Here is a 10,324-nt window from a genome sequence, read left to right on the forward strand (position 1 = left end):
ATACGGCCTAGGGGTGCTCGCACAAGGTGGTGGCGGCTCTTATGAAGAAAGCTAGCTTAGAGGCTACTGCGCAAGATGGCGGCTGCTGTTATGCATGTGGTAGAGGACAATTTGAAATTCTATGTGCTTGCGGCCATGTTTAATCAACAGAGCACCGTGCTGCTATCTTTAGCTACTACTTTTGAAATGTGGTGGCGACAATTTGAAAACTTCTACGTGGCTTTTGACAGCTGTCATCTCTAAACAATGGCGACTATACATAGGCTGTTAAGGCCTCATCATTCTCCTCCTCTACCTCCTATGTCAAGGCATAGCTTTATCGAACACGCATCGCGAAGGCAAGAGTGTGCAGCGATAACATCATTGTGCATGTTTAGACTTGCAGATCACAAAAGAAACATAACAAGACTAGAATTAAACACTGTACTCTATGTCGTTAACCTCAACATGTGATCAGAACTTTGATTAATGTGTTTAGAACAGTACATAAGTGATTAAGACTACAATCGAACACTGTACTCGATACAACATGTGTTTCGAACATGTTGGGGGATACCATTCTTCTAAGATCAGATTGAAACATAACAAGACTAGAATCGAACACTGTAGTCGATGTTGTTAACTTCAACATGTGATCAGAACATTGTTTGATGTGTTCAGAGCAAAAGTACAATTTCAATGATTTGGCCTAGTGTAAAAATATCAAAAAAAACACTGTGCACATATCGCGTAGCTAACTCGCTCAGTAAACGATATTGCAAAAGTACAACTTCAATGATTTGCCTAGTGTAAAAATCAAAAACACACTGTGCACATACTATGTAGCCAACTCGCTCGGTAAACGATATAGCAAAAGTACAACTTCAAATGATGTACCTTCTAGCATTCGTCTTGTGCGAAAATCAAAAACTACTGAAAAAATTATACTGCGTAGCCAACTCGCTCGGTGAGCGATAATCTGATTTAGTTACAATAGGAAAAAACAGATTCAAACCCTGTTCTATTATCCCAAACACGGAGAGTAAAATTAAACAGAACGATTGGTGCTATAAGAAATACATTGGTTATAGTGAAGTCCCTAGCAGTCGAACAAGTTATCGCATAAACATGAAATATCAGTCGATCTGTTGGCATGGGTTACAAGCATGTAGCTCATGCTAAAAGTAAAATTAAACAGAACGCTAGTGCTATAAGAAATACACTGCTTACATTTAAGTCCCTAGCTGTTGAACAAATTATCACATAAACATGAAATATCGATCCGGAAACATATTGTTTCAATCTGTTAGCATGGGTTACAAGCATGTAGCTTGTGTAGGAGAGAACTACTATGCAAGATGATTGCAAAATGCTGAACCGAAAAAATAATCGTGATAGGGAATGGAACCCAGGGGTTACGTCTTATAAGGGCGAAAGGACTCTACCTCCACCTGACTGCGTCCTCCTCCTCCTCCTCCTTCTAGGGCTATTGGGCTAAAGGGCCAAAGGGCTCCTCTACCACCTCACCACACCCTCCCGGAAGGAGTTAGCTGAAGTTGGTGCATTTTTAACATAAATTTCCCGAGGTGCGATGAGTTGCGTTTTCCTAACAGAAATCAGTATCTGCTTGATTGTTTTAAGTGTTTGGAACACTGAACTTTTCAAGATGGCAGCAGTGAGGTTAGCGATGTTCTGGTTGTTGAATTTTAAATTCCGCGCTACGACATGCATAAGGTGGCAGCCTTGAGATTTAGCGCCGTAAAGATGGCAGCAGTGAGGTTAGCGATGCTCTATTGTCCTTCAAAGTGAGGTTAGGTTCCGTCAAGAAGACAGCTGTCGAAAAAAGCACGTGGCTTTGTTTACCAACAAGTGCACGTGGTCGTGACGTCACGGTCACGTAATCAATTCTAAGCTCTACGTCGTTAAGAGCAGTATTAGGATTAGCTATGTTTAAAAATCTTGGGAACAGAGCAGCAGTAAGAATAGCCATGATTAAAAGCGTGTACACATTACCTATTGATTTTGCGTGCATCGACTCTCGTACTAAACTTCTTCCGCTAGATTGTGCTGCCAAGACCAACTACAATTACATCAGACCGTAATCCAGAATAAACATGGCGAACATCGGCGTGCGATATGAGAGGTTGAGGGAAAGGTTATGCATGTTTATTTCGAGTCACCTAAAGAAAATATCACAAGTCGAACGTCATGAAATGCAACTCACTAACTCAAAATATGAATAATTAAACACCAAAAGTAGCGTTATAGCGTATTGTAAGTCGAAATGAAATTTCAGAGGGGAAAATAACGAAGGGAGAATTATTGTATCAACGTCAGGTTGAAACAGACAGAGAGTATAAAAATATTTCACATATGAATCTCCGGTCAGCAAATACGATATATAGATATCAACAAAGAACATTATTAACCTACATGGAATACTATGTAACACCGCCATTAACCCCAGCCCATTATGTAAAACACGCAAACAAATTTCTCCAACAACATTTCTACCCTCCAAAATCCACATGTATTGTTGAGTAGGTACACTTGACCAGCTTAAAACTCACCAGAATTGATGGCATAATTGTATTTTATATAAAAGAACACAATCCTCATGTTCACTCCACGGGAAATGGGGTTAGGTTTAGTTAAAGCATGTTCATTGTAAAACGTTGAAAATTTATTACATCATTCTTGCGCCACCGCTTAAGATTAATTTAGTCTGTAAATCATAAATTTTAGTCATTTCTGGGACTGATTTAATGTTCTTTGTAGTAAGGTACGTTGGCTGATAAGGCAAATGCTAGGATAGGCATCATTAGTTTAAACTTCGGAAGTTTGTGCGGCACTAGAATTAGATCACCACCTTCTATGGGTATTTATAATGTCTTCCCTAACAACACATTTGATTTTAAAAATGATAAAATGATTAATCCACACAACATTGTTAGTCCTATGATTCGGTTCGAAGTTTTCCTTACGAATGCTCTTAACCCAATTTTGTCTTAATACTAGGTCTTTTGGAAACGGGAACACTTAAGCTCTTACTTACATCCAGGCACACAGCACATTAAACTTTAAACATACTGCATAGGTAACTAAAAATGAAGATAACTTTCAGAGAAGAACACGAGAATCAACATTAACCTTATCACCACCGATATTGTTGGAATAAATAAGCTCTTTGAGAACAAATAGCTTCTTACTGCACTGAAAGAGGATCTGTAACCTCCTTAAGACTATAAATAAATATAATGTACGATTAATAACATTCAAATTTCCGTAAATATTTGGTAACAACACGGCTTACACAAATCAAAACAAACGCATGCTAGCACTCTAGCTGCCGCCATTATGGACAGTTTCGATAGGTCGGTTAAGGTCTGATATATTGTAGTTGGTCTTGGTGCTGCTATCTTAGCATAACCTATACGCATGAACTTAAAGTACAAAGAACAGCCATGTTTTAAAGCGTGTTTGCATCACCTATCGATTTTCCATGCATCAATTATCGTACTAAATTTCTTCCGCTAGATTATACTGCTATATTAGCATAACCTATACGTATGAACTTAAAGTACAAAGAATAGCCATGTTTCAAAGCGTCTACACATTACCTATAGATTTTGCATGAATCGACTATCGTACTAAACGTTTCCCACTAGATTGTGCTAAAAGCGTATAAGTGTGCTGCTAACCTATACCGTTGCCTACGCTATGATACAAAGCCTTGAAATGCACGCGTGGAAACAGGTTGCTTCCTAGTTCACCATTCAGCCGCTAGGATTGCGGTCTTGCCCCCTTGTATTCGCATGGCCGTATATGTCAATAAGTAAAGTATATCCTAAATAAAAAGAACGGAATGCTTTTGCGAGTATTGACAGTACTTTATTTATAGAGCGGTGCTGCATTGGCTTGGATATGTCATTGAAGTTTCAAAACTTTCCTTCTGAGGGGCTTCTTATCAAGTTTAGAAACTTTCTCTCTTCTACTTGAGTGGCTCAAAGCAATGTTGTCTAACAGAGGTCTCAGAAATTTTCATAGTAGAAAAAGAGGTGGTTTGTCGCCTTTACACTTTCCACACTTAATTTCACTGTTGAACATGTCTTTCGAAAAAATAAACGTACGCCTTTTAGTAACTCTCTTCGGGACAAGTACTGCGTAGCGGAAGTGACAAATTCCGTCGTTCATTGCAGAAGTGCCACAGACGATTTTCGGTATCTGAGGGCTCCTCGATCTTGAAAACGAGAAAGACACAATGTTGGACTTTGAGTACCTGGAGAACTAAACAGCCTTTACAGTCTGTTTTTTCTTGCCACACGAACCATAATGTCATTGTATTCCGCTTGGCGTCTTAGGTAGCTGAAGAAGAGCTCGATGTCATATTTTGTTAGGTTCCTCATCAATGCATAATGCAAATGTATACTTATGAGGTATTTTACGTAGGCCACAGTGGACTGGATAGTCAAGATCTATGCCTGATACATTTTACATTTCTCTCATGATTCTATTCTACTTTCTCTGAATCCATTTTAAGTTTCTTAATATATGACAGGAAATCATTAATTAACCAACTGAGGAGTTCATCTTCAGTACTAGAAGATGCTTTTTTTTTGCTAGTGACTTTACATCGCACCGACACAGATAGGTATTATGGCGACGATGGGATAGGAAAGGCCTAGGAGTTGGAAGGGAGCGGCCGTGGCCTTAATTAAGGTACAGCCCCAGCATTTGCCTGGTGTCAAAATAGGAAACCACGGAAAACCACCTTCAGGGCGGCCGACAGTGCGATTCGAACCCACTATCTCCCGGATGCAAGCTCACGGCCGTGCGCCCCTAACCGTACGACCAACTCTCCCGGTTAAAAGATGCTCGTTTGTTCTCGTTCCTGAATATGTTCCATGTGAGGTGTTCAATCAAGTTCAAGTTCAATCAATATTGATCTGCATTTAGGGCAGTCGCCCAGGTGGCAGATTCCCTATCTGTTGCTTTCCTAGCCTTTTCCGAAATAATTTCAAAGAAATTGGAAATTTATTGAATATCTCCCTTGGTAAGTTATTCCAATCCCTAACTCCCCTTCCTATAAATGAATATTTGCCCCAGTTTGTCCTCTTGAATTCCAACTTATCTTCATATTGTGATCTTTCCTACTTTTATAAACGCCTTTCAAACTTATTCGTCTACTAATGTCATTCCACGCCATCTCTCTGCTGACAGCTCGGAACATACCACTTAGTCGAGCAGCTCTTCTTCTTTCTCTCAATTCTTCCCAACCCAAACATTGCAACATTTTTGTAACGCTACTCTTTCGTCGGAAATCACCCGGAACAAATCGAGCTGCTTTTCTTTGGATTTTATCCAGTTCTTGAATCAGGTAATCCTGGTGAGGGTCCCATACACTGGAACCATACTCTAGTTGGGGTCTTACCAGAGATTTATATGCCCTCTCCTTTACATCCTTACTACAACCCCTAAACACCCTCATAACCATGTGCAGAGATCGGTACCCTTTATTTACAATCCCATTTATGTGATTACCCCAATGAAGATCTTTCCTTATATTAACACCTAGATACTTACAATGATCCCCAAAAGGAACTTTCACCCCATCAACGCAGTAATTAAAACTGAGAGGACTTTTCCTATTTGTGAATCTCACAAGCTGACTTTTAACCCCGTTTATCAACATACCATTGCCTGCTGTCCATCTCACAACATTATCGAGATCACGTTGCACTTGCTCACAATCTTGTAACTTATTTATCACTCTATAGAGAATAACATCATCCGCAAAAAGCCTTACCTCCGATTCCACTCCTTTACTCATATCATTTATATATATAAGAAAACATAAAGGTCCGATAACACTGCCCTGAGGAACTCCCCTCTCAACTATTACAGGGTCAGACAAAACTGCAGACGTTATGCGCATTGAACAATTTAATAAAATGCTCCATAAGACAAATGGCTTATTTTAATTTGTATTTTATGCTCTCAGGACAAAACCACCTCTATACTTTACAAATCAGAGATTGTTTCAGGGTAAAATGCAATATTTTTAGCTCTTGCTACATTCATTTTCGTGAAACTTGTTGGGCAAATTATTTTCCTCCTTGGTTTCCTAATTTAAGATTTCTGATTTTGAAGATGCCTCTCAAATGCTTGCCGGTCACGATAGCATAGTTTAAAAAAGTCCAGTGACAAATTTTGGGATCGCCCGATTCTTATGACGTAACTCGGATCAAAACTTAGGAACAGAGGCCTACTTCGATCAGCTTGAAGTCGTATCTCATGCGTGATACTTCCTCTGTATAATGTTTCGAACATTGAACATTCACTGGAAACTTGTGAAACGAAATTCCACTGCCTTTAATTTCTCGTGAATAAACCATGACTGGAACTGCGAATGCTCAACATCAGACGAATACATAATACATTCACAACCAACTCAGTTAATGAACACGTTTAAAGGCGCGAGCCTGGTAGACAGGGGGCAAGATAGCGATCCTAGCGGCCCGGCATTGAACTTTAGTGTATCCACTTCCATAGCGTTTTACGGGCTCCATTTCCAGGCCTTGTATTATAACGTAGGCAACGCCTATACGCACGAACTTAAAGCACAAATGATAACGATGTTTAACAGCATGTACGCATCACCTATCAATTTTGCATGCATCGACAATTTTTTTTCGCTAGAGTGTACAACGATCGCAATTGTGTGCTACTAACCTATGTGCATAAACTGAAAGCACAAAGAATAGCTATGTTTAAAAGCGTGTACACATCACGTATCGAAGATGCATGCATCGACTATTGTTCTAAACGTCTCCCTCTAGAGCATGTAACAATCGCATATGTGTGTTGCTAACCTATGTGCGCGACCGTAAAGCACAAAGAATAGCTATGTTTAAAAGCGTGTACACATCACCTATCGATGATGCATGCATCGACTCTCGTACTAACCTTCTTCCGCTAGATTGTGCGGAAATCGTGTAAGTGTGCTGCTTATCATAACCTATACGCACAAACTTAAAGCAGAAAGAATAGCCATGTTTCAAAGCGTGTACACATCACCTATCGATTTTGCATGCTTCGATTATCGTACTAATCTTTTCCCGCTAGATTATGTATAAGTGTAGTGCTATCTTAGCATAACCTATACGCACGAACTTAAAGCACAAAGAATAGCGATGTTTAAAAATCTTGTGAACATAGCAGCAGTAAGAACAGCCATGTTTAAAAGCGTGTACGCATCACCTATCGTTAATAAATGCATCGACTATGATATTAAACATTTTATTTTGGATGTATCTAATGAACATCTTTTCTTACGGTGTTATCCTGTATCGCAGGAATAAAAGTAACCTGTCGACAGGTGTTTTCATTCATGCGTAATTGAAGTTAATGCATGAATTCCATACTACGATATCCTCGGCGAGCTGTGGAGTGCCCGCAACATGGCAATACGCGCATGGACAGCTCTTCCCCAGTCACACGCTACTGCGCAGCCAGAGGTGTAGGGCCTTGGTTTTTCTTATGCTATCATGTTCCTCATACTGCGAACCTACGTATTGGGCAGAAAACATTGTCCGTTTTGCTCTACGATACACCGTTTTCGAGATATTTAACATTTTGCATTTAAGTCCCAAATTTAATGAATCGAAATAACACGGCACGTTAGCCTCTAAGCCATCTTACACAAGCGCCCTTAAGGTGTCTCATAAGGAGCCGTGTATAGCCGCCATCTTGCGAAAGCATCCCTAGGGCGTCTCAAACCATATTGTGCAAGCACCCTTAAGGTGTCTCATAAGAGCAGTCGCCATCTTGCGCAAGCGCCCTTAAGGAGTCTCAAAAGGAGCCATGTATAGCCGCCATCTTGCGCAAGCATCCCAAGGGAGTCACATAAGAACCTATGTATAGCAACCATCTTGCGTAAGCACCCTTAAGGAGTCATGTATAGCCGCCATCTTGTGCAATTAGCGTCGTGCGATGACTGTTGTAGAATTTTTTTAAATTATCCGCCACCCTATTTCAACGGTAGTAGCTAAAGAGTGCAGCACTGAGGTTTGCGATGCAAGATGGTGGATGACAGCTGACGGAATTTTTAAAATTGCCTGCAAGATAGCAGCACGGTGCTCTCTTGATTAAAAATGGCGGATGACACCTGACGGAATTGCCCGCTACTACGATAAAGATAGCAGCACGTTGCTCTGTTGATTAAAGATGGCGGATGACAGCTGTTAAAAAACACGTGGGTTTGTTTCCAAACAAGAGCACGTGGAATTTGCCGCCATCACATTTCAAAGGTAAGTAGCTAAAGAGTGCAACACGGTGCTCTTTTGATTAAAGAGGGTGGATGACAGCCGTCAAAAAGCACGTGAGTTTGTTTCCAAACAAGAGCACGTAGAATTTTTCAAATTGCCGCCACCACATTTCAAAGGTGTGTAGCTAAAGAGTGCAGCACCTTGCTCTGTTGATTAAAGATGGCGGATGACAGCTGTCGAAAATGCACGTGGCTTTGTTTCCAAACAAGAGCACGTAGAATTTTTCAAATTGCCACCACCACATTTCAAAGGTAAGTAGCTAAAGAGTGCATCACTGAGGTTAGCGATGCACGATGGCTAATGGCAGCTGTCAAAAAAGCACGTGGATTTGTTTCCAAACAAGAACACGTAGAATTTTTCAAATTGCCGCCACCACATTTCAAAGGTAAGTAGCTAAAGAGTGCAGCACTGTGCTCTCTTGATTAAAGATGGCGGATGACAGCTAACGGAACTTTACAAATTGCCCGCTACTACTTGCTTAAGGTATTAGCCATAAAGAGGGCAGCACGGTGTTCTGTTGATTAAAGATAGCGGATAACAGCTGACGAGATTGCTCGCAAGATAGCAGCACGGTGCTCTGTTGATTAAATATTTCGGATGACAGCTGTCAAAAAAGCACGTGGCTTTATTTACTGATTCAAATCTCGCACTAGTAAGGTGAAGTTGGCTGCACTGAGGTTAGCGATGCGTTGTTGTCGATGACAGCTGTCATAAAGCACGTGGCTGTCAAGAAAGCACATGGCTTTGTTTACCGATTCAAATCTCGCGCTAGTTAGGTTAAGTTGTCAGCATTGAGGTTTAGACCCGTCAAGATGGCAGCAGTGAGGTTAGCGATGCGTTGTTGTCGATGACAGCTGTGAAAAAGCACGTGGCTTTGTTTACCAATTCAAATTTCCCGCAGGAGGAGGAGCGGGCCCCTGGGAAGGCCTCCAGTGCGGAGGCGGAGGAGCGGGCACCTGAGAAGGCTCCCCGTGCGGAGGCGGAGGAGGAGGCGGCCCCTAGGAGCCTGCGGAAGCGGCCGAACCCCCCAGTCGTGAATTGCGTGAGTAGATTACGACTTGTCTATAAAAACATACCGTATTTGTGCAACGTGACTAAAGACAGCATAAGGCTAAGTATCCCATTACTGAATGATGGCAATTACGTATTTTGGAAAACAAAGGTGCGTGCTATTTTTGTACGTGACGGTTTATGGAAAGTTGTCAGTGAGCCAAAACCCGAAGATGCAAATGATGACTGGAAAAAGAATAACAAGGCTATAGCGTACATTACGTTTGGTGTCGAGGACAGCCAACTCATTCATTTTGCTCATCTGGAAAACGCGTACGATGCATGGAAAACATTATCAAAGAAATATGAGAGATCCACGTTTGGCAGCAGGCTGTATTTACGCCGTAAGTTGTATGGAATGCACTATCGTGGTGGCTCGTTTAACAAGCATATTGATGCCATCATGGAAGTGGTCGGATTGCTGCGCTCGTCAGGTAATCATCTCGAGAGTGACGAAATCGTCGCGGTGTTATTGGTGAGCCTTCCAGAAACATAATCGGGACTCGTTACGGCACTCGAATGTCATTCATTTTTCTCATCTGGAAAACGCGTACGATGCATGGAAAACATTGTCAAAGAAATAGAGAGATCCACGTTTGGCAGCAGGCTGTATTTACGTCTTAATTTGTATGGAGACAGATTTAACTGGAGTACGTAAGAGGAAAAATTAGTGACGGGCAGTGTGAGACGAGGTCTCGAGATTTCTCGGTTTCGATTACAATGCGGTCGTGAAAATGAAATATTCATTGACTTGGCCCTCAACGGGCAACTTAAACGCACTCTACAGTGTGATGGCAGTAGTGCCAGACCTGTAGCTCAGATCCTTTCCAACAGAACAAAGATGGCCCAGGCCACCATAGCTCAATTGGTAGAGCAACCGACGCGAAATCGGGAGGTTGTGGGTTCGGATCTTACTGGTGTCCGGTTGGCCATTTTTGTTCTGTACTTATCATCTCTTCAACACGTAC

Source organism: Anabrus simplex, chromosome 1 (genome assembly GCF_040414725.1).
Source record: "Anabrus simplex isolate iqAnaSimp1 chromosome 1, ASM4041472v1, whole genome shotgun sequence".
NCBI classification, from domain to species: domain Eukaryota; kingdom Metazoa; phylum Arthropoda; class Insecta; order Orthoptera; family Tettigoniidae; genus Anabrus; species Anabrus simplex.